General features: G+C 46.2%; 3 non-coding genes across 3 annotated transcripts; 1 reads left to right on the forward strand and 2 right to left on the reverse strand.

Annotated features, from left to right (window-relative positions):
• Window positions 1-9322: 9322 nt before the first annotated feature.
• On the reverse strand, window positions 9323-9405 carry trnal-cag (transfer RNA leucine (anticodon CAG)). Its single transcript has one exon. It is a non-coding gene; the product is annotated as a tRNA-Leu (tRNA).
• A 564-nt stretch (window positions 9406-9969) lies between these two features.
• trnam-cau (transfer RNA methionine (anticodon CAU)) lies at window positions 9970-10041 on the reverse strand. Its single transcript has one exon. It is a non-coding gene; the product is annotated as a tRNA-Met (tRNA).
• An 11599-nt stretch (window positions 10042-21640) lies between these two features.
• On the forward strand, window positions 21641-21722 carry trnas-uga (transfer RNA serine (anticodon UGA)). Its single transcript has one exon. It is a non-coding gene; the product is annotated as a tRNA-Ser (tRNA).
• Window positions 21723-24919: the final 3197 nt, after the last annotated feature.

Below are 24919 nucleotides of genomic sequence, written 5' to 3' on the forward strand. Positions count from 1 at the left end.
CCGCCCCGTCTAAGCCCCTGGCACTAAGTGAGTCCCAGTCAATATTGGGGAAGTTGAAGTCTCCCATCACCACAACCCTGTTGTTTTTACTCTTTTCCAAAATCTGTCTACCTACCTGCTCCTCTATCTCCCGCTGGCTGTTGGGAGGCCTGTAGTATACCCCCAACATTGTGACTGCACCCTTCTTATTCCTGATCTCTACCCATATAGCCTCACTGCCCTCTGAGATGTCCTCTCGCAGTACAGCTGTGATATTCTCCCGAACAAGTAGCGCAACTCCGCCTCCCCTTTTACATCCCCCTCTATCCCGCCTGAAACATCTAAATCCTGGAACGTTTAGCTGCCAATCCTGCCCTTCCCTCAACCAGCTCTCTGTAATGGCAACAACATCATAGTTCCAAGTACTAATCCAAGCTCTAAGTTCATCTGCCTTACCCGTAATGCTCCTTGCATTAAAACATATGCACTTCAGGCCACCAGACCCGCTGTGTTCAGCAGCTTCTCCCCGTCTGCTCTGCCTCAGAGCCACACTGTCCCAATTCCCTAGTTCTCCCTCAATGCTCTCACCTTCTGACGTATTGTTCCCATGCCCACCACCCTGCCATACTAGTTTAAACCCTCCCGTGTGACACTAGCAAACCTCGCGGCCAGGATATTTATGCCTCTCCGGTTTAGATGCAACCCGTCCTTCGTATACAGGTCACACCTGCCCCGGAAGAGCTCCCAGTGGTCCAGATAATGGAAACCCTCCCTCCTACACCAGCTGTTTAGCCACGTGTTTATCTGCTCAATCTTCCTATTTCTAGCCTCACTGGCACGTGGCACAGGGAGTAATCCCGAGATTACAACCCTCGAGGTCCTGTCTTTTAACTTTCTGCCTAGCTCCCTGAACTCCTGCTGCAGGACCTCATGCCCCTTCCTGCCTATGTCGTTAGTACCAATATGTACAACGACCTCTGCCTGTTTGCCCTCCCCCTTCAGGATTCCCTCTACCAGTTCGGAGACATCCTGGGCCCTGGCACCAGGGAGGCAACATACCATCCTGGAGTCTCTTTCACGTCCAAAGAAGCGCCTATCTGTGCCCCTGACTATAGAGTCCTCTATTACTATTACTCTTCTGCGCTTTGACCCTCCCTTCTGAACATCAGAGCCAGCCGTGGTGCCACTGCTCTGGCTGCTGCTGTTTTCCGCTGATAGGCTATCCCCCCCCGACAGTATCCAAAGGGGTATATCTGTTCGAGAGGGGGACAACCACAGGGGATTCCTGCACTGACTGCCTGCCCTTTCTGGTGGTCACCCATTTCTCTGCCTGCACCTTGGGTGTGACCACATTTACATAACTGCGATCTATGACGCTTTCCGCCACCTGCATGCTCCTAAGTGCATCCAATTGCTGCTCCAACCGAACTATGCGGTCTGTGAGGAGCTCCAGTTGGGTGCACTTTCTGCAGATGAAGCCATCCGGGACGCTGGAAGCCTCACGGACCTGCCACATCTCACAGTCAGAGCACAGCACCCCTCTAACTGACATTGCGTCAATTAATTAAACTTAAAATTTGTCTTTTTTAAAAAATATTTTTATAACAATTTCAAAGTTACTGTCAACTATCTGTTTCCTAGCACTAGATTTCTAATAGAAATGCGATAGCTAACTATAATACTCTCCGATCTCTGGCTTAGATATCCCTCTAAATTATAATTAAGTTATTATGTTTAATTAGTTACCAAATACTCAATTTTTTTTTAAATTTAGGGTAGAATCCCAACCAGCCACTCAGGCCACAGCTTTTCTGTGATGTCACTTCAGTTTCCCCCCGACACACACAATTTGAAAAAAGGTATAAAAGTAAAAATAAGTAAAAAATCACTTACTTACCTTCTTACCTTCTGAGTGTCTTAGATGTTCTCAGGTTCTCTCGCTGACAGAGACTGCTCCTCCACCTCCGAACCTTGACCTGCACAATGCTAATAATATAATAATAATATAATATGGCACTTACCTTACACCAATGGGTCTTATTATTAGGTTAGAGGAGGAGGGCGGGTGGGAGACACTACACGTGTAGTGTCTCGGGTTTCCTCTCCGCCAGAATTTATTTGTTGGGGGGGGGGGGGGGGGGGACTTCCCAGAGGTCCGCGGGTCGAACTTCCGGCTCCCGCCTTATATAAAAACAAATAAAACAGAAAAGATGAACAGACACGGGACCAGGTAAGGCTTGTTAAAGTCAGTACTCACCTCCCAGAAGGCCCCTGCGTACCGCTGCCGCCGAAATCCAAAGGGCTGCTCCTGTAAAGGTAAGTGGTTTTAACGTCGCTACTCACCTCGCAGAGGGCCCCTGCGCACCGCTGCCGCCGAAATCCAAAGGGCTGCTCCTGTAAAGGCAAGGCTTTTTAAAATAAGTACTCACCTCCCAGAAGGTCCCTGCGCACCGCTGCCGCCGACTGGAGAGTTGCATTCTGACGACTGGAATTTCTCTCCACAGCTGCTTCCAGTGCTACTTGCACAGACAAGTCGCCGAGAGAAATCCTCCAGTGTCCAAACAGGTGAACGTTCATCCAGTAGAGGGAGAAGAGTGTTCTGGGAGAAGTCAACTTAGTCACCTCGCTGCACTGTGGGTCGCTGAAGAACAGGTGTCAAGGAGCGGATCAGACTGAAAGCAAAACTTTGATACTAATAAAGAAAAAGGCAGATGTGTTGCTGACAAATAGCGACATGTTTGATTTTGGTGTGAATTAGAAAATAAACAGCAGAGAATGGTTTCGATCAATTGATCTCTGGGTTATGGGCCCAGCACGCTGCCGCTGCGCCGCTCTGCTCGTGGTTGATTCTCTGCGGGGTCGGACTTGAGGTAAAGTTTGAAGAAATCAGTAACAGCGTGATCAATGTTCCCAGAGCGGTGAATCTGTCGCCCCGAACGTCATTCTATGAAGGTGATTGCAGTCACTCCCCACTTTCCCATCAGAACAACGTCACAGAAGAAATCACATCACCTTCACAGAACAACCATTCAGCACGAAACTAAATTATCTGAACCATGCTGACCAGAATCAGTGAGCTCAAACGTGTGTTCTTGTTGAAAGAAAAAATGAGGAAGTGAATAGTTGTGTGGCTGCCGCAGGGCAGTAATGACGTACCTCCTGGTTTAAGGAGCAGAGTGCGGTAGGGAAACCGTGCTGGGCCATTACCCTGAGAACGAGGAATCGAGGCTGTTCTCTTCTATTCACATTCTCCCTCGCACCAAAAGTAAACAGAACTCACGTTCCTGTTTGCTTTCCAGCAAATACCTATCAGAAATTTCTTGCAGTCTCATCCCGACATTAGTCCCAAGAATGAAAGAGACAGCATGACACATTACAACATTGTAAAGCTCACACATAGGGAACCACAGAGAAAATGCTTTAAAGTCTCAGCAGGCCTAGCAGCATCTGGAGGGAGAGAAATGAGCTGACGTTTCTAGTCCACGTGACAATTTGTCAAAGCTGCACGGGAAACGTTATCCAGTAGTACCCCACAGAGGGGCAATATTGATATATAACGATATCCAGTAATACCTCACAGTGAGGCAATAAGGAAATAAGGTTTATCGAGCAATAAATCAAAATAGAAACCGAGTTCCCAACTTCCCCTCTCGGACGGATGTGAACAATCCAACCAGCCACACTATTTATAAGAGAAGACGAATTTTACCCTGGGTCCTGGGATCAATCTGAATTCCGCAACCAGAGTCACTGAAGCAGATTATCGAGTCATTAACTGGGCTTTTGCCTGTGGGGTCTTGCTGTGCGTATTTAAGCAGGAATCCCATGACCTCAGGCCAACGCTTTTCCGATGATCTTCCTGAGGTTGAAAATCTTGCTGGAGAAATTAAATCTCGTGGAGGAAAAGTCAATGTCAGGAGTGGGATTCTAACCCACGTCTCCAAAAGAGAATGCGAGCTGAACGCAGCATCTTTGACCGCCTGGCCATCCTGATGCGTCGTCGTCAAAACAAATCTCCGTGCACAAATCGACTTAAATTCAATCTTCATCGTCGTTTCATTTCAAACAAGACATGCGTTTCCTCCTTTTGAACCCCAGCCAGAGTCCTGTATCTGAGTGCCATCCTTCTCCAAGCCGCTGGGGGTTAAGCAGCTTCTCATTGCTGCATTGATCAGTTGCTTCGATCAACAAGGACCGAATTCCGGCTCTATCCGTTCCTCACACGAAGGCACTGAGAGTCTATGATCGGAGCGACGTGAAGTATCCAACTGTAGAGTTGCATCCTGACCACTGGAATCTCTCTCCACGGCTGCTTCCGGTGCTGCTTCCACAGACAAGTCGCCGAGAGAAATCCTCCAGTGTCCAAACAGGTGAACGTTCATCCAGTAGAGGGAGAAGAGTGTTCTGGGAGAAGTCAACTTAGTCACCTCGACTGCACTGTGGGTCGCTGAGGAACAGGTGTCAAGGAGCGGATCAGACTGAAAGCAAAACTTTGATACTAATAAAGAAAAAGGCAGATGTGTTGCAAACAAATAGCGACTTGTTTGCTTTTGGTGTGAATTAGAAAATAAATAGCAGAGAATGGTTTCGATCCATTGAAGTCTGGGTTATGAGCCCAGCACGCTGCGGCTGTGCCACACTGCTCGTGGTTGATTCTCTGCGGGGGCGGACTTGAGGTAAAGTTTGAAGAAATCAGTAACAGCGTGATCAATGTTCCCAGAGAGGTGAATCTGTCGCCCCGAACGTCATTCTATGAAGGTGATTGCAGTCACTCCCCACTTTCCCATCAGAACAACGTCACAGAAGAAATCACATCACCTTCACAGAACAACCATTCAGCACGAAACTAAATTATCTGAACCATGCTGACCAGAATCAGTGAGCTCAAACGTGTATTCTTGTTGAATGAAAAAATGAGGAAGTGAATAGTTGTGTGGCTGCCGCAGGGCAGGAATGACGTACCTCCTGGTTTAAGGAGCAGAGTGCGGTAGGGAAACCGTGCTGGGCCATTACCCTGAGAACGAGGAATCGAGGCTGTTCTCTTCTATTCACATTCTCCCTCGCACCAAAAGTAAACAGAACTCACGTTCCTGTTTGCTTTGCAGCAAATACATATCAGAAATTTCTTGCAGTCTCATCCCGACAATAGTCCCAAGAATGAAGGAGACAGCATGACACATTACAACATTGTAAAGCTCACACATAGGGAACCACGGAGAAAATGCTTTAAAGTCTTAGCAGGCCTGGCAGCATCTGCAGGGAGAGAAAAGAGCTAACGTTTCTAGTCCACGTGACAATTTGTCAAAGCTGCACGGGAAACGTTATCCAGTAGTACTCCACAGAGGGGCAATATAGATATATAACGATATCCAGTAATACCTCACAGTGAGGCAATAAGGAAATAAGGTTTATCGAGCAATAAATCACAATAGAAAGCGAGTTCCCAACTTCCCCTCTCGGACGGATGTGAACAATCCAACCAGCCACACTATTTATAAGAAGAGAAGACGAATTTTACCCTGGGTCCTGGGATCAATCTGAATTCCGCAACCAGAGTCACTGAAGCAGATTATCGAGTCATTAACTGGGCTTTTGCCTGTGGGGCCTTGCTGTGCGTATTTAAGCAGGAATCCCATGACCTCAGGCCAACGTTTTTCCGATGATCTTCCTGAGGTTGAAAATCTTGCTGGATAAATTAAATCTCGTGGAGGAAAAGTCAATGTCAGGAGTGGGATTCTAACCCACGTCTCCAAAAGAGAATGCGAGCTGAACGCAGCATCTTAGACCGCCTGGCCATCCTGATGCGTCGTCGTCAAAACAAATCTCCGTGCACAGATCGACTTAAATTCAATCTTCATCGTCGTTTCATTTCAAACAAGACATGCGTTTCCTCCTTTTGAACCCCAGCCAGAGTCCTGTATCTGAGTGCCATCCTTCTCCAAGCCGCTGGGGGTTAAGCAGCTTCTCATTGCTGCATTGATCAGTTGCTTCGATCAACAAGGACCGAATTCCGGCTCTATCCGTTCCTCACACGAAGGCACTGAGAGTCTATGATCGGAGCGACGTGAAGTATCCAACTGTAGAGTTGCATCCTGACCACTGGAATCTCTCTCCACGGCTGCTTCCGGTGCTGCTTCCACAGACAAGTCGCCGAGAGAAATCCTCCAGTGTCCAAACAGGTGAACGTTCATCCAGTAGAGGTAGAAGAGTGTCCTGGGAGAAGTCAACTTAGTCACCTCGACTGCACTGTGGGTCGCTGAAGAACAGGTGTCAAGGAGCGGATCAGACTGAAAGCAAAACTTTGATACTAATAAAGAAAAAGGCAGATGTGTTGCTGACAAATAGCGACTTGTTTGCTTTTGGTGTGAATTAGAAAATAAATAGCATAGAATGGTTTCGATCCATTGACCTATGGGTTATGGGCCCAGCACGCTGCCGCTGCGCCACTCTGCTCGTGGTTGATTCTCTGCGGGGTCGGACTTGAGGTAAAGTTTGAAGAAATCAGTAACAGCGTGATCAATGTTCCCAGAGCGGTGAATCTGTCGCCCCGAACGTCATTCTATGAAGGTGATTGCAGTCACTCCCCACTTTCCCATCAGAACAACGTCACAGAAGAAATCACGTCACCTTCACAGAACAACCATTCAGCACGAAACTAAATTATCTGAACCATGCTGACAAGAATCAGTGAGCTCCAACGTGTATTCTTGTTGAAAGAAAAAATGAGGAAGTGAATAGTTGTGTGGCTGACGCAGGGCAGTAATGACGTACCTCCTGGTTTAAGGAGCAGAGTGCGGTCGGGAAACCGTGCTGGGCCATTACCCTGAGAACGAGGAATCGAGGCTGTTCTCTTCTATTCACATTCTACCTCGCACCAAATGTAAACAGAACTCACGTTCCTGTTTGCTTTGCAGCAAATACCTATCAGAAATTTCTTGCAGTCTCATCCCGACATTAGTCCCAAGAATGAAGGAGACAGCATGACACAGTGCAACATTGTAAAGCTCACACATAGGGAACCACGGAGAAAATGCTTTAAAGTCTCAGCAGGCCTGGCAGCATCTGCAGGGATAGAAAAGAGCTAACGTTTCTAGTCCACGTGACAATTTGTCAAAGCTGCACGGGAAACGTTATCCAGGAGTACTCCACAGAAGGGCAATATTGATATATAGCGATATCCAGTAATACCTCACAGTGAGGCAATAAGGAAATAAGGTTTATCGAGCAATAAATCACAATAGAAACCGCGTTCCCAACTTCCCCTCTCGGACGGATGTGAACAATCCAACCAGCCACACTATTTATAAGAAGAGAAGACGAATTTTACCCTGGGTCCTGGGATCAATCTGAATTCCTCAACCAGAGTCACTGAAGCAGATTATCGAGTCATTAACTGGGCTTTTGCCTGTGGGGTCTTGCTGTGCGTATTTAAGCAGGAATCCCATGACCTCAGGCCAACGCTTTTCCGATGATCTTCCTGAGGTTGAAAATCTTGCTGGAGAAATTAAATCTCGTGGAGGAAAAGTCAATGTCAGGAGTGGGATTCTAACCCACGTCTCCAAAAGAGAATGCGAGCTGAACGCAGCATCTTAGACCGCCTGGCCATCCTGATGCGTCGTCGTCAAAACAAATCTCCGTGCACAAATCGACTTAAATTCAATCTTCATCGTCGTTTCATTTCAAACAAGACATGCGCTTCCTCCTTTTGAACCCCAGCCAGAGTCCTGTATCTGAATGCCATCCTTCTCCAAGCCGCTGGGGGTTAAGCAGCTTCTCATTGCTGCATTGATCAGTTGCTTCGATCAACAAGGACCGAATTCCGGCTCTATCGGTTCCTCACGCGAAGGCACTGAGAGTCTATGATCGGAGCGACGTGAAGTAGCCAACTGTAGAGTTGCATCCTGACGACTGGAATCTCTCTCCATAGCTGCTTCCGGTGCTGCTTCCACAGACAAGTCGCCGAGAGAAATCCTCCAGTGTCCAAACAGGTGATCGTTCATCCAGTCGAGGGAGAAGAGTGTTCTGGGAGAAGTCAACTTAGTCACCTCGACTGCACTGTGGGTCGCTGAAGAACAGGTGTCAAGGAGCGGATCAGACTGAAAGCAAAACTTTGATACTAATAAAGAAAAAGGCAGATGTGTTGCTGACAAATAGCGACTTGTTTGCTTTTGGTGTGAATTAGAAAATAAAGAGCAGAGAATGATTTCGATCCAGCGACGTTGGGGATATGGACCGAGCACGCTGCTGCTGCGCCACTCTACCCATGATTGATTTTCTGCGGGGTCGGTCTTGAGGCAAAGTTTGAAGAAATCAGTAACAGAGTGATCAATGTTCCCAGAGAGGTGAAACTGACGCCCCGAACGTCAGTTTATGAAGGTGATTGCAGTCACTCCCCACTTTCCCAGAACGTCACAGAAGAAATCACGTCACCTTCACAGAACAACCATTCAGCACGAAACTGAATTATCTGAACTGTGCTGACCAGAATCAGTGTGCTCAAACGAGTATTCTTGTTGAAAGAAAAAATGAGGAAGTGAATAGTTGTGTGGCTGCCGCAGTGCAGTAATGACGTACCTCCTGGTTTAAGGAGCAGAGTGCGGTAGGGAAACGGTGCTGGGCCATTACCCAGAGGAGGAGGAATCGAGGCTGTTCTCTGCTATTTACATTCTCCCTCATACCAAAAGTAAACATAACGCACGTTCCTGTTTGCTTTGCAGCAAATATCTATCTGAAATTTCTTGCAGTCTAATCCCGACATTAGTCCCAAGAATGAGAGACAGCATGACACGGTACAACATTATAAAGCTCACACATAGAGAACCACAGAGAAAATGCTTTAAAGTCTCAGCAGGCCTGGCAGGATCTGTATGGAGGGAAAAGAGCTAACTTTTCGAGTGCAGGTGACCCTTAGTCAAAGCTGGACCGGAAACGTTATCCAGCAGTACCCCACAGAGGGGCAATATAGATATATAACGATATCCAGTAATATCTCGCAGGGATCCAATAAGGAAATACATCTTTATCGAGCAATAAATCGCGATAGAAACCGAGTTCCCATCTTCCCCTCTAGGATGGATGTGAACAGTCGAACGTGCGAGACTATTTACAAGAGAAGACGAATTTTACCCGGAGTCCTGGGATCACTATAAATTCCTCAACCAGAGTAACTGAAGCAGATTATCGAGTCATTCGCTGGGCTTTTGCATGTTGGGTCTTGCTGTGCGTATTTAAGCAGGAATCTCATGTCCTGAGACCAAAACTTTCCCATTCAATTGGAGGAATTGGATCTTCGTGAGGTTGAAAATCTCGCTGGAGAAATTTAACCTCGTGGAGGAAAAGTCAATATCAGGAGTGGGATTTGAACCCACGTCTCTAGAAAAGACTGCAACCTGAACGCAGCGCCTTGGACCACTGGGCCATCCTGATGCGCTGGCATCAAAACTACGATCCGTGCACAAATCGACTTAAATTCTATCTTTATCGTCATTTATTTTCAAACAAGATATGCTTTTCCTACCTTTGAATCCCAGCCGGTCACCTCTATGTGAGTGTTCTCCTTATGCAAGTCGCTGGATGTTAAGGAGCTTCTCATTGCTTCATTGGCCAGTTTGCTTCAATCAACAAGTACCGAATTACCGCTCTACCTGTTCCTCACACGAAGATGTTGAGAGACTCAGATCTGAACGATGTGAAGCATCCAATTGGACAGTTGCATTCTGGCGACGGCAATCTCTTTCCGCAGTTGCTTCCGGTGCTGCTTTCACAGAAAAGTAACCGAAGAACCCCACAACGTTCATCCAGTAGACGCGCCAGAAGAGTGTTCTGGGAGAAGGCAACTTAGTCATCTCGACTATACTGTGGGTAGCTGAAGAACAGGTGTCAAAGAGCGGATCTAACTGAAATCACCATTTTGATACTAATAAAGAAAAAGGCAGATGTGCTGCTGACAATACGCCACATGTTTCCGTTTGGTGTTAGTGAGAATATAAATAGCAGAGGATGGTTTCGATCCATCGACCTCTGGGTTATGGGCCCAGCACGCTTCCGCTGCGCCACTCTGCTCGTGGTTGACGCTCTTCGGCGTCGGTCTTGAGGCAAAGTTTGAAGAAATCAGTAACAACGTGAACAACGTTCCCAAAGAGGTGAAACTTTCTTCCCGAACTTCATTCTATGAAGGTGATTCCAGTCACTCCCACTTTCCCATCAGAACAACGTCACAGAAGAAATCACATCACCTACACAGAACAACCACTGAGCACGAAGGTAAATTAACTGAAATATGCTGACCAGAATCAGTGTGCTAAAAAGTGTGTTCTTGTTGAAAGAATACATGAGGAAGTGAATAGTTGTGTGGCTACCGCAGGGCAGTAATGTTGTGTCTCCTGGTTTAAGGAGCAGAGTGCCGCAGCGGAAGCGTGCGGATTAGCCTGTGGTCGAGGATTCGAGGCTGTTCTCTGCTATTTACATTCTCCGTCACACCAAAAGTAAACGTAACGTACGTTCCTGTTTGCTTTGAAGCAAATACCTATCAGAATGTTTCTTGCAGTCTCATCCCGACATTAGTCCCAGGAATGAAGAAGACAGCATGACACATTACAACATTGTAAAGCTCACACAGAGGGAACCACGGAGAAAATGTTTTAAAGTCTCAGCAGGTCTGACAGCATCTGCAGGGAGAGAAAAGAGCTAACGTTTCTAGTCCACGTGACAATTTTTCAAAGCTGCACGGGAAACGTTATCCAGTAGTACTCCACAGAGGGGCAATGTTGATATATAACGATATCCAGTAATACCGCACCGTGGGGCAATAAGGAAATAAGGTTTATCGAGCAATAAATCACAATAGAAACCGAGTTCCCAACTTCCCCTCTCGGACGCATGTGAACAATCCAACCAGCCACACTTTATAAGTTGAGAAGACGAATTTTACCCGGGGTCCTGGGATCAATATGAATTCCTCAACCAGAGTCACTGAAGCAGATTCTCGAGTCATTAACTGGGCTTTTGCCTGTGGGGTCTTGCTGTGCGTATTGAAGCAGGAATCCCATGACCTCAGGCCAACGCTTGTCCAATGATCTTCCTGAGGTTGAAAATCTGGCTGGAGAAATTAAATCTCGTGGAGGAAAAGTGAATATCAGGAGTGAGATTCTAACCCACGTCTCCAAAAGAGACAGCGAGCTGAACGCAGCATCTTAGACCGCCTGGCCATCCTGATGCGTCGTCGTCAAAACAAATCTCAGTGCACCAATCGACTTAAATTCAATCTTCATCGTCGTTTCATTCCAAACAAGACATGCGTTTCCTCCTTTTGCACCCCAGCCAGAGTCCTGTATCCGAGTGCTCCAAATGTGGCCTTACCAAAGTTTTGTACAGCTGCATCATCACCACACGGCTCTTAAATGCAACCCCTCTGTTAATGAACGCTAGCACACCATTGGCCTTCTCCACAGCTCTATCCACTTGAGTGGCAACTTTCAAACATCTATGAACATAGTCCCCAAGATCTCTCTGCTCCTCCACATTGCCAAGAACACTACCCTTAACCCTTTATTCCGCATTCATATTTGTCCTTCCAAAATGGACAACCTCACACTTTTCAGGATTAAACTCCATCTGCCACTTCTCAGCCCAGCTCTGCATCCTATCTATGTCTCTTTGCAGCCGACAATGGCCCTCCTCACTATCCACCATCTTCGTATCGTCTGCAAATTTACTTACCCACCCTTCAATTCCCTCATCACGTCATTAATGAAAATCACAAACAGCAGAGGACCCAGAACTGATCCCTGCGGTACGCCACTGGTAACTGGGATCCAGGCTGAATATTTGCTATCCATCACCACTCTCTGACTTCTTTCGGTTAGCCAGTTCGTTATCCAACGGGCCAAATTTCCCACTATCCCATGCCTCCTTACTTTCTGCATAAGCCTACCATGGGGATCCTTATCAAATGCCTTAGTAAAATCCATGTACACTACATCCACTTCTTTACCTTCATCCACATGCTTGGTCACCTCCTCAAAGAATTTAATAAGGCTTGTTAGGCAAGACATACCTCTCACAAATCCGTGCTGACTATCCCTAATCAAGCAGTGTCTTTCCAGATACTCAGAAATCCTATCCCTCAGTGCCCTTTCTATTACTTTGCCTACCACCGAAGTAAGACTAACTGGACTGTAATTTCCAGGGTGATCCCTAGTCCCTTTTTTGAACAGGGGAACGACATTCGCCACTCCCCAATCCCCTGGTACCACCCCTGCTGACAGTAAGGACGAAAAGATCATTGCCGACGGCTCTGCAATTTCATCTCTTGCTTCCCATAGAATTCTTGTATATATTCCGTCAGGCCCGGAGGACTTGTCTATCCTCAACTTTTACAAAATGCCCAACACATCTTCCTGCCTGACAAGTATTTCCTCGAGCTTACTGTTTCACACTATCCTCTCCAACAATATGGCCCCTCTCATTTGTAAATACTGAAGAAAAGTACTCGTTCAAGACCTCTCCTATCTCTTCAGACTCAATACACAATCTCCCGCCACTGTCCTTGATCGGACCTACCCTCGCTCTAGTCATTCTCATATTTCTCACATGTGTGTAAAAGGCCTTGGGATTTTCCTGGATCCTACCCGCCAAAGATTTTTCTTGCCCTCTCTTAGCTCTCCGAATCGCTTTCTTTAGTTCCCTCCTGGTTATCTTGTATCCCTCCAGCGCCCTGACTGAAACTTGTGTCCTCAGCCTTACAGATGTCTCCTTCTTCCTCTTAACAAGACATTCAACCTCTCTTGTCAACAATGGTTCCCTCACTCGACCATCTCTTCCCTGCCTGACAGGGACATAGATATCAAGGATACGTAGTACTTGTTCCTTGAACAAGTTTCACATTTCACTTGTGTCCTTCCCTGTCAGCCTATGTTCCCAACTTATGCACTTCAATGCTTGCCTGACAACATCGTATTTACCCTTCCCCCAATTGTAAACCTTGCCCTGTTGCACGCACCCATCCCTCTCCATGACTAAAGTGAAAGTCACAGAATTGTTGTCACTATCTCCAAAATGCTCCCCCACTAACAAATATATCACTTGCCTTGGTTCATTACCAAGTACCAAATCCAATATAGCCTCCCCACTGGTCGGACAATCTACATACTGTGTTGGAAAAGCTTCCTGGACACACTGCACAAACACCACCCCATCCAAACTATTTGATTACTCATGGACAAAGACGAGAGTGGTCCTAAAGAAAGAGTGCTAAATTGGGGAAAGGCCAAGTATAACAAAATTCGGAAGGAACTAGGGAATGTGGATTGGGAGCAGCTCTTTAAGGGTAAATCCACATTTGAAATGTGGGAGTCTTTTAAGGAAAGGTTGATTCGAGTGCAGGACAGACATGTCCCTGTGAAATTGAGGGATAGAAATGGCAAGATTAGGGAACCATGGATGAAGGGTGGAATTGTGAGACTTGCGAAGATGAAAAAGGAAGCATACATAAGATCTAGGCGACTTAAATCTGATGAAGCTTTGGAGGAATATCGGGGAAGTAGGACACATCTCAAACGCGCAATAAAGAGTTCTAAAAGGGGTCATGACTTATCTTTGGCTAACAGGGTTAAGGAAAATCCCAAAGCCTTTTATTCGTAGAAAGGAGCAACAGGGTAACTAGAGAAAGGATTGGCCCACTCAAAGACAAAAGAAGGAATTTATGCGTGGAGTCAGAGGAAATTGGTGAGATTCTTAATGAGTACTTTGCATCGGTATTCACCAAGGAGAGAGACGTGACGGATGTTGAGGCTAAGGATGGATGTTTAAATACTCTAGGTCAAGTCGGCATATGGAAGGGGGAAGTTTGGGTATTCTAAAAGGCATTAAGGTGGAGAAGTCCCCAGGTCCGGATGGGACCTATCCCAGGTTACTGAGGGAAGCGAGGGAAGAAATAGCTGGGGCCTGAACAGATATCTTTGCAGCATCCTTGAGCTCTGGTGAGGTCCCGGAGGACTGGAGAATTGCTAATGTTGTCCTTTTGTTTAAGCAGGGTAGCAGAGATAATCGTGGGAATTATAGAATTGTGAGCTTGACGTCAGTGGTAGGCAAACTGTTGGAGAAGATACTGCGTGATAGGATCTATTCACATTTGGAAGAAAATAGACTTATCAGTGATAGGCAGCATGGTTTTGTGCAGGGAAGGTCATAACTTACAAAGGTAATAGAATTCTTTGAGGAAGTGACAACGTTAATTGATGAGGGAAGGGCTGTAGATGTCATATACATGGACTTCAGTAAGGCGTTTGATAAAGTTTCCCATGGCAGGTTGATGGAAAAAGTGAAGTCGTATGGGGTTCAGGGTGTACTAGCTAGATGGATAAAGAACTGGCTGGGCAACAGGAGACAGAGAGTAGTGGTGGAAGGGAGTGTCTCAAAACGGAGAAAGGTCACTCGTGGTGTTCCACAGGGATCCGTGCTCGGAGCACTGTTGTTTGTGATATACATAAATGATCTGGACGAAGGAATAGGTGGTTTGATTAGCAAGTTTGCAGATGATATTAAGATTGGTGGAGTTGCAGATACCATGGAGGACTGTCAGAGAATACAGGAAAATATAAATAGATTGGAGAGTTGGGCAGAGAAATGGCAGATGGAGTTCAATCCAGGCAAATGCGAGGCGATGCATTTTGGAAGATCTAATTCAAGAGCGGACTTTACGGTCAATGGGAGAGTCCTGGAGAAAATTGATGTAGAGACAAATCTGGGAGTACAGGTCCATTGTACCCTGAAGGTGGCAACGCAGGTCGATAGAGTGGTCAAAAAAGCATACAGCATGCTTGCCTTCATCGGACGGGGTATTGAGTACAAGAGTCGGCAGGTCATGTTACAGTTGTTTAGAACTTTGGTTAGGCCACAGTTGGAATACTGCGTGCAGTTCTGGTCGCCACATTGCCAGAAGGATGTGGATGATTTAGAGAGGGTGCAGAAGAGGTTCACCAGGATGTTGCCTGGCATGGAGGGTGCTAGCTATGAAGAAAGGTTGAGTAGATTAGGATTGTTTTCGTTGGAAAGACGGAGGTTGAAGGGGGACCTGATTGAGGTCTACAAAATTATGAGAGGTATATGCAGGGTGGATAGCAACAAGCTTTTTCCAAGAGTGGGGGTGTCAATTACAAGGGGACACGATTTCAAGGTGAGACGGGGAAAGTTTAAGGGAGGTGTGCGTGGAAAGTATTTTACGCAGAGGGTGGTGGGTGCCTGGAACGCTTTGCCAGCGGAGCTGGTAACGGCGGGCACGATAGCGTCATTTAAGATGCATCTAGACAGATACATGAACGGGCGGGGAACAGAGGGAAGTAGATCCTTGGAAAATAGGCGACAGGTTTTGATGAAGGCTCTGGATCGGCGCAGGCTGGGAGGGCCGCAGGGCCTGTTCCTGTGCTGTAATTTTATTTGTTCTTTGTTCTTTGTAAAGAGTTTCCACTCAATGTTTGGGAAGTTGAAGTCACCCATGACTACTACCCTGTGATTTCTGCACCTTTCCAAAATCTGTTTCCCAATCTGTTCCTCCACATCTCTGCTAATATTTGGGCCCACAGAAAACTCCCAACAAGGTGACCGCTCCTTTCCTATTTCTGACTTCAACCCATACTACCTCAGTAGGCAGATCCTTCTCGAACTGCCTGTCTGCAGCTGTTATACTATCTCTAATTAGCAATGCCACCCCCCACCTCTTTTACCACCCTCCCTAATCGTATTCAAACATCTATAACCAGGGACCGCCAACAACCATTTCTGCCCCTCTTCTATCCAAGTTTCTGTGATGGCCACCACATCATAGTTCCAAGTACCGATCCATGCCTTAAGTTCACCCACCTTATTCCTGATGCTTCTTGCGTTGAGGTATACACACTTCAACCCATCTCCGTGCCTGCAAGTACTCTCCTTTGTCAGTGTTCCCTTCCCCACTGCCTCATTGCACGCTTTGGCGTCCTGAATATCGGCTACCTTAGTTGCTGGACTACAAATCCGGTTCCCATTCCCCTGCCAAATTAGTTTATACCCTCCCGAAGATTACTAGAAAACCTCCCTCCCATGATATTGGTGCCCCTCTGGTTCTGATGCAACCCATCCTGCTTGTACAGGTCCCACCTCCCACAGAATGCACTCCAATTATCCAAATACCTGAAGCCCTCCCTCCTCCACCATTCCTGCAGCCACGTGTTTAACTGCTCTCCCTCCCTATTCCTAGCCTCGCTATCACGTGGCACCGGCAACAAACCAGAGATGACAACTCTGTCTGTTCTGGCTTTTAACTTCCAGCCTAACTCCGTTTATTACCTCCACACCCTTTTTCCTACCTAACTCTTTGATAGCAATGTGCACCACGACTTCTGGCTGCTCACTCTCCCCCTTAAGGATCCTGAAGACACGATACGAGACATCCCTGGCACAGGCACCCGGAAGGCAGCATACCTTCTGGGAGTCTCGCTTTCCCCCCCCCCCCAACCCCCCACCCCCAACAGCATCCAAAACAGTATACTTGTTTTGATGAGGAACGGCCACGAGGGATCCCTGCACTGTCTGCCTGTTTGTTTTCTTTCCCCTGACTGTAATCCAGCTACTCTTGTCCTGTACCTTGGGTGTGCTTACCTCCCTGTAGCTATTCTCTATAACCCCCTCTGCCTCGCGGATGATCCGAAGTTCATCCAGCTCCAGCTCCAGTTCCCTAACACGGTCTCTGAGGAGCTGGAGTTGGGTGCACTTCCCTCAGGTACAGTCAGCGTGGACACCGGTGGTATCCCTCACCACCCACATCCTACAGGATGAGCATGTAACTGCCCTAGCCTCCAACCCTTCTTGCCTTACAGAATATAGCTGCCCTGTGGATCAACTGGACTTCCGGCCTCTGACTCTGCTCCCAATCAGCTGCACACTCTATAATCTCCTGGTTCCGTTCTCGCTCTTTGCTGAAATGAAATTAAAGGAGCACCTTACTAACTCCTCGTCTAACTCCCTCAGTCACCAAACACTCACTGTAGCAGTCAAATGCACCAAATGCATCATTCAGAGCAAACAAAGTGTGCACTGTAGCTGGATCACTTTTATACTGTGAATCTAGCCTCTGGAGACTGGCCTAATCCAATTAGCTAATTAATAAGCTCCAGCTGCAAGTACCTACAAGTAGAACCTTTGTTTAAAGCTCGTTGAAAATTCACCTTCTCAACCAAACAGGAACTTTTAAATTAATTAACTAAATAAAAGAAAGACTAGACTTTAGATCAAAATTAACCCTTATACACCCTCAGTCACGAAACTCTCACTATAGCACGCAAATGCACCAAATTCAGAACTCAGTGAAGAACGCCTCCAGTGGACAAACACGAGGAACTTCATTCAGTGGAGGCGGCAGAGGAGGATTCTGGAAGAGGTCAACTGAGTCACCTCGACTGTACTGTGGGCAGCCGAAGAACAGGTGTCAAGGAGCGGTTAAGCGCCAAACACGTCCCTCCCTACTTTTCCTCAAAACTGCTCCCGTGTTCAGTCAATGGCACCATATCGATCGCACAGATGTTAAAAAGTGCTTTGCAGGGTTCGTCCGGGATTGGAACCCGGGACCTCTGGCATTTTATCGCAGCAGAATTGCCTACGAGAGAATCGCCAAAGCGAGAATCACCAAAGGTGATCAACGTCCCGCTGAAACAATCTTACCATTACTTCCCAACCGAAGCTTATTTTATTAACTCAATGGGCTTCTTAATTCCTGTTGAATTTGGTTTGGTTGTTAAATTAAAATCCAAATAAACTATTTTTTGTCCCTTGCTTATCTTATCGGGATCATTGGGTCAATTTGGTTCTCTCTGGTTTGTTGGCCTCCACTGCGAACAGAACAATAGACATCCGGGACCAATCTTTATAAATAGAAGCGTCGAGCACATTCTTCATAATGCAGATTCTTCATAAAATCCTGAAAGAGAATTGGAAAATGTTGGATTACTCGGCTGGTCTGGCAACATCTGTGGAGAGAGAAAGAGAGTTACAGTTCCGAGTCAAGTATGACCCTGCTCCTCATACTCTGTTTCCCTCTCTACAGATGCTGCCAGGCCTACTGGGATTTTGCAGCATTTTCTGTTTTTATCACGGGACTACCGCCAGCTCTCGGCGACCAACGTGGACACGGTGGGCAAAATGGATTTCGCCTGATCTGTAACTATTCAATGATTCTCTAAACGAGAGTGTAAGATCTGATCAAAGTGAAGTACCAATTGGAGAGTTGCATCCTGGAGATTGGAATCTGTCTCCACAGCTGCTTCCGGTGCTGCTTTCACAGCCAAGTAGCCGAAGAACCCCTCCAGTGGACAAACATGAGGAAATTCATCCAGTGGAAGCGGCAGAGGAGGATTCTGGAAGAGGTCAACTGGGTCACCTCGACTGTACTGTTGGCAGCCGAAGAACTGGCGTGAAGAAGTGGTTAAGCTCTAAACATGACCCTCGCTCCCTCCCTCCCTTTCCTCCAAACTGCTCCCGATTTCAGTCAATGGCACCATATCGATCGTACAGATTTTAAAAAGTTATTTGCACAGTCCGCAATCTGAACCCGGGATCTCTCTCATTTTATGGCAACAGAAGATCCTAAGCGAGAATCATCCCACTAGACCAACGAGCCAGCCGGTGGTCAGCGTGCCGCTGACACCATTTTACCATTACCTCCCAAGCAAAATTTATTTTATCAACTCAATGGGCTTCTTAATTCCTGTTCAATTTGGTTTGGTTGTTAAAGTAAAATCGAAAGAAACTCTTTTTTGTCCCTTGCTTTTCTCATCGGGATCATTGGGTCAATTTGGTTCTTTCTGGTTTGTTGGCCTCCACTGCGAACAGAACAATAGACACACGGGACCAATCTTTATAAATAGAAGCGTCGAGCACATTCTTCATAATGCAGATTCTTCATAAAATCCTGAAAGAGAATTGGAAAATGTTGGATAACTCGGCTGGTCTGGCAACATCTGTGGAGAGAGAAAGTTACAGTTCCGAGTCCAGTATGCCACTGCCTCCCATTCTCGGTTTCCCTCTCAGTCAATGTCTGGTACTGTATGTGAGGGTGGGATTCAGTCTCTATCAGACATTGGTACTGAATGTCAGTGTGGAAATCATTCTGTATTTATCAATCACAATTCTTGTTTGGGAAACGTGAGATGAATACGTAACATCAGTATGGCTGTAACAGATAGAGAAAGTCACACAGAAAGAGACTATCAGGATACACACAGTGACACACAGAAAAGGTGCAGTGCAAACCAGCAAGATACTGAGATGGAGAAATTGGGTATTTAGGAAAATGTGTTTTCTGCTGCACACAGAGAGGCCCTGTTTGTAAATGTATATCCTGCTGTGTAACCGTGCTCTCTGATGTGTAACTGAGCTCTCAGCTGTGTAACTGAGCTCTCTGCTGTGTGACTGTTCTCTCTGTCGTGGAACAATGACTCTGCCGGTGACAGATCTGCACTGCACTAATTGGAGGGCTGTGACCAGTGGTGTTCCACAGGGATCAGTGCTGGGACCTTTGCTCTTTGTAGTATATATAAATGATTTGGAGGAAAATGTAACTGGTCTGTTTAGTAAGTTTGCAGACGACACAAAGGTTGGTGGAATTGCGGATAGCGATGAGGACTGTCAGAGGATACAGCAGGATTTAGATTGTTTGGAGTCTTGGGCGGAGAGATGGCAGATGGAGTTTAATCCGGACAAATGTGAGGTAATGCATTTTGGAAGGTCTAATGCAGGTAGGGAATATACAGTGAATGGTAGAACCCTCAAGAGTGTTGAAAGTCAAAGAGATCTAGGAGTACAGGTCTACAGGTCATTGAAAGGGGCAACACAGGTGGAGAAGGTAGTCAAGAAGGCATAGGGCATGCTTGCCTTCATTCGCTGGGGCATTGAGTATAAGAATTGGCAAGTCATGTTGCAGCTGTATAGAACCTTAGTTAGGCCACACTTGGAGTATAGCGTTCAATTCTGGTCGCCACACTACCAGAAGGATGTGGAGGCTTTAGAGAGGGTGCAGAAGAGATTTACCAGAATGTTGCCTGGTATGGAGGGCATTAGCTATGAGGAGCGGTTGAATAAACTCTGTTTGTTCTCACTGGAATGAAGGAGGTTGAGGGGAGACCTGATAGAGGTCTATAAAATTATGAGGGGCACAGACAGAGTGGATAGTCAGAGGCTTTTCCCCAGGGTAGAGGGGTCAATTACTAGGTTTAAGGTGAGAGGGGCAAGGTTTGGAGTAGATGTACGAGGCAAGTTTTTTACGCAGAGGGTAGTGGATGCCTGGAACTCGCTACCGGAGGAGGTGGTGGAAGCAGGGACGATAGTGACATTTAAGGGGCATCTTGACAAATACATGATTAGGATGGGAATAGAGGGATACGACCCAGGAAGTGTAGAAGATTGTAGTTCAGTCGGGCAGCATGGTCGGCACGGGCTTGGAGGGCCGAAGGGCATGTTCCTGTGCTGTACATTTCTTTGTTCTTTGGTTGTGTCAAATCATTCCCTGTTGTGTAAATGTGTTCCCGGTTGTGGAAATCGATCCGTCTGAAGCAGAACCTTTCTGCGCCATTACGGAGACGAAATTTCAATTCCTGATTCATTCAATCTTGTCACCAAGGGTTTAGACCCCTGGATTCCCAGTCAAGCGACATCACCTTGTGTTTTTGTTATGAAGACAGTTAATTCAGCATGAATATTTTAAGACACTAATATGGAAGCGCCCAACGTGGGGCTCGAACCCACGATACTGAAATTAAAAGTACCATGCCGCTACCGACTGAGCTAGCCGGGATGGTGCTGCACTCTCTATTGCAGAGTAGCGGCGGTGCTCATTCGGAGGGTCAGTGTTGACGCGTTGGGTCGAATGGCCTCCTTCTGGGCTGGAGATTTTACGATTCGATGATACAAGGAGGTTGATGCGGTGGAGTCCTTCTGCCATACTGCCCACTCCTGACACCATGTAGAAATGCTGCTCTCTCAATGACTGGCGACCAAGGTTTTGTAATAAAAAATAATTAAATTAATAATTGAGCAGGTGCTCCTGGTTTGTGCTCTGACCGCGATCCGGGGAGAACTGCTCGAATCCAGACACGTGATCATGTTGTTGCGTCATCGGGTCATCACGTGACCATTCGGCCTGCACAGGTCTCTTTCTGTGCCGTAATTTCTAGATTCCATCATTTTAATTTTCTTCCAGACAGGGAAGTGTGGTCCTGTTCCATTTGAATTGCTAATATATTTCCAATGTAACTGATGTTGTTACACAAACTATTAAATCAGTGGAATTGTGCGTTTAGGGAGTTGAGATTTTCGAGTCTCTCAAGGCTTCTCTCCAAATCCAATGGCCATTTTCCACGAAGTATCAACCCCTCCTCACATAAACACTATCAGAACATAGAAAAATACAGCACAGAACAGGCCCTTCGGCCCACGATGTTGTGCCGAACCTTTTTCCTAGATTAATCATAGATTATCATTGAATTTACAGTGCAGAAGGAGGCCATTCGGCCCACCGTGTCTGCACCGGCGGACTATTGGTCGCTTGAATGGAATAACTTCCTGGAGTGATTCCAGGCTGCTTTTAGAATGTATTCCATCGACCAAATAACTAAGGAATGACGCATTGAAGGCAGCTGCGATGGCCGAGTGGTTAAGGCGTTGGACTTGAAATCCAATGGGGTTTCCCCGCGCAGGTTCGAATCCCGCTCGCAGCGACTGTGATTCGAAATATTTGTTCTACTCCACGCACAAGCCGCTGACCCGAAAATTAATACGTTTTCCGATTGACTGTAAATAAGCGGTTTGAACGTCAATCCAGTTCAGTCAGATATTTAACATTTTTTTGGGGGGGACTGAACGAAATATTCAGATGAATAAGGAACTCACACCCAAAACAGCAATCAGTAAATAATAATATTTCCTGCAACGTTCGGAAGGAGAAGCAGCAACGGCAGCGAATGGAAACGTGGTTTGGTTTCATTCAGCTGAATGTATTTCTGGGTAAAAAGATCGTGGCAGAAATGGAACATATTTTAAAAATATTTTCTTGTTCTCTTTCCTTTGTCTCTCTATCTGTTTCTTTGTTTCTTTCTCTCTCCCTCACTCGTTGTTTTTGTTCTTCTCCGGGGACTCATTGGATACACAGTGAAACTCAGCCCCATCTCATTCCAACTCTTTTGGACCAACACGTCCTGGTGATGGACGGTCCTGAATCAGTGGAAGAATCGACAAACTATTCCATTCTTGGCTCTGTCAGAAGTTCCATTCCTGGTTGTGAGGTGGCTCTGAGATAAAGGGATCGAGAGAGAACGAGGTGACTGCAGTCTGACTCTTACTCTGAAAACCAGTTAGTGCGCCCTTGTAGAAAGTGGATGTGTCTGAGAACAGGAGGAAAGCAGATCATGGGCCTGTGATTGATTTTATTGAGCAGGACCTTGAAAAGTGATGCAATCTTCTAACCAGTCAGCGCCTGTCTGAGAACTGTCAAGGAATTAAGGCTGATATTGAAACGGTTGATCTTGAATTAGTTTAGGCAAATCGATTCTTTATGAGGTGTTGGTATATTGTTTTCAGAGACACTGTCATAGTTTCTTAAAATATGATTTGTGCTTGTTTTTGTTTTGTTCAATAATTTGGGGAATCTATTTGGAGCGGGTGCAGTTTGTTAATATCTGTGCCGCTTGCTTGTCCAGCTGCCCGGGAAGCAGCAGCTCCATTCCTGTCGAGATCTGCGGACACAAACAGGATATCCAAACTATTGCGCACTGCTGCCATCTCCTGGTTGAACGCGAGTTGTACAACACGGTAACGCTGTATTCGCAACACATTTCAATTGGAGCAAAAGAACATTAACATGGTTAAATATTATCATTGTAGTAATCATCTTGAAATCCCCAGGTATCTGATTTCTGACTGAGCTGCCCAGCTCTACCCGATCTATCGGAATATGAAAGATTCCCATTGCAGCCATATTGGTTACAAGAATATCGAATCCCTGATTTAATACATTCACCCGCTTCATTGTTTGTGTATTCGTTCTATAAATACAGAGGGGGCAACATTGCCCAGGGACAGGTGGTGGTATAGTGGTGACTGTCACAGCATTTGACCCAGATTCAGTTCCTGTCCATAACAGTGGTGAATTATTTAATTAGATACCGCAGGTCAGGGCAGAAAAGGAGTGGACACTCCTGAAATAAAATTCACCAATTGTTTTCATCACCCATGGGTTCCTTATGTAATAACCAGCATCAATTTGTTTTGAGTGGAAACTTAGTTTAAATAAACGACAATCTTCAACATTAATAACTAAGTTCTCAGTCTGCAACCATAGTAAATAGGTGGGTTAAACGGGACAAAAATACGAGCCATGCAAAGTTCCGTTTACAAAATGAGCTTAAAACACTCCTAGTGGCTGAATAACTTAATCACTAAGTAAGTTACATAATTAATACCAGTAAAAAGTTATTACTGAAACAGGATGAAAAGGGCAGCATCAGGGCACAAGGACAAGGTAATGTCTCAGACCAGAGTAAGAGTCCAATGTAATGACACACAGAACACCAGAAATATATTGCATAAATACATTTATTGTGGACTGGTGCAATCTCCTGGCTGATCGGGAGCCGTGTGACACAGACACTTTCATTCAGGAGCGTTTTAAATTGGAGTGAAATTCACACAAACAACACGAATTTCTTTCTGCTCACTGTGCCAGTTATAGTGATCTGTATTAAACAGCAGGAGCGGGATCCGCAGTCTTCACCTTGTTTTAAAATAATTTAGAGTACCCAATTAATTTTTCCCAATTAAGGGGAAATTTAGCGTGGCCAATCCACCTAGCTTGCACATCATTGGATTCTGGGGGCGAAACCCACGCAAACACGGGAGAATGTTCAAACTTCACACGGACAGTGACCCAGAGCCGGGATCGAATCTGGTACCTCGGCGTCGTGAGGCAGTAGTGCTGACCACTGTGCCGCCATGCTGCCCTCGCTTTTTCGTTGTTGAAATAAAATCAAAAGAAACAATTTTTGTCCCTTGCTTTTCGTACTGGGATCATTGGGTAAATTGGGTTATTTTTGCTTTGTTGGCCTCCACTGCGAACAGAATAAAACACATACGGGACCAGTCTTTGCCGTTGCTGAGTAAGCACTGTGCAATGGTCACTCCGAACGATTCTGTCATGAAACTGCTTTTCAAGTATTCTCTTTCTCAATCTGCTGAAGGCTGAGCTGACACATTGGAGGTGAGGGCGAATCCTATCTGCTGGATCTGCCTTTTTCCAGTGGTGGCTTCCGGTCATGGAAAACGGTCCACATTTTCCACGATCTCGCTATTTTATTCTGTGTGCCATTTCTATGTGATTGTTGACACCATAATTCAGCTCTTGGTATTCACCATGATTCAGGGACAGCACGGTAGAATAGTGGTTAGCACTATGGCTTCACAGCGCCGGGTCTCATGTTCGATTCCCACTTGGATCACTGTCTGTGTTCTCCCTGTGTCTGCGTGGGTTTCCTCCGGGTCTCCGGTTTCCTACCACACTCCAAAGATGTGCAGTTTAGGTGGATTGGCCATGCTAAATTACCCTTAGGTTAGATGGGGTTGCTGGGATACGGGGAAAGGGTGGACGCATGGGCTTCAGTGGGGTGCTATTTGAAGAGCCGGTGCAGATTCCATGGTACGAATGGCCACCTCTGCACTGTAAATTCTATGATTCTATATTCCCTGAAAAATGCATAATGAATGAAAATCGCTTATTGTCACAAGTAGGCTTCAAATGAAGTTACTGTGAAAAGCCCATAGTCGCCACATTCCGGCGCCTGTTCGTGGAGGCTGGTACGGGAATTGAACCGTGCTGCTGGCCTGCTTTTGTCTGCTTTAAAAGCCAGCGATTTACCCCAGTGTG

Source organism: Scyliorhinus torazame, chromosome 24 (assembly GCF_047496885.1).
Source record: "Scyliorhinus torazame isolate Kashiwa2021f chromosome 24, sScyTor2.1, whole genome shotgun sequence".
Lineage (NCBI taxonomy): Eukaryota > Metazoa > Chordata > Chondrichthyes > Carcharhiniformes > Scyliorhinidae > Scyliorhinus > Scyliorhinus torazame.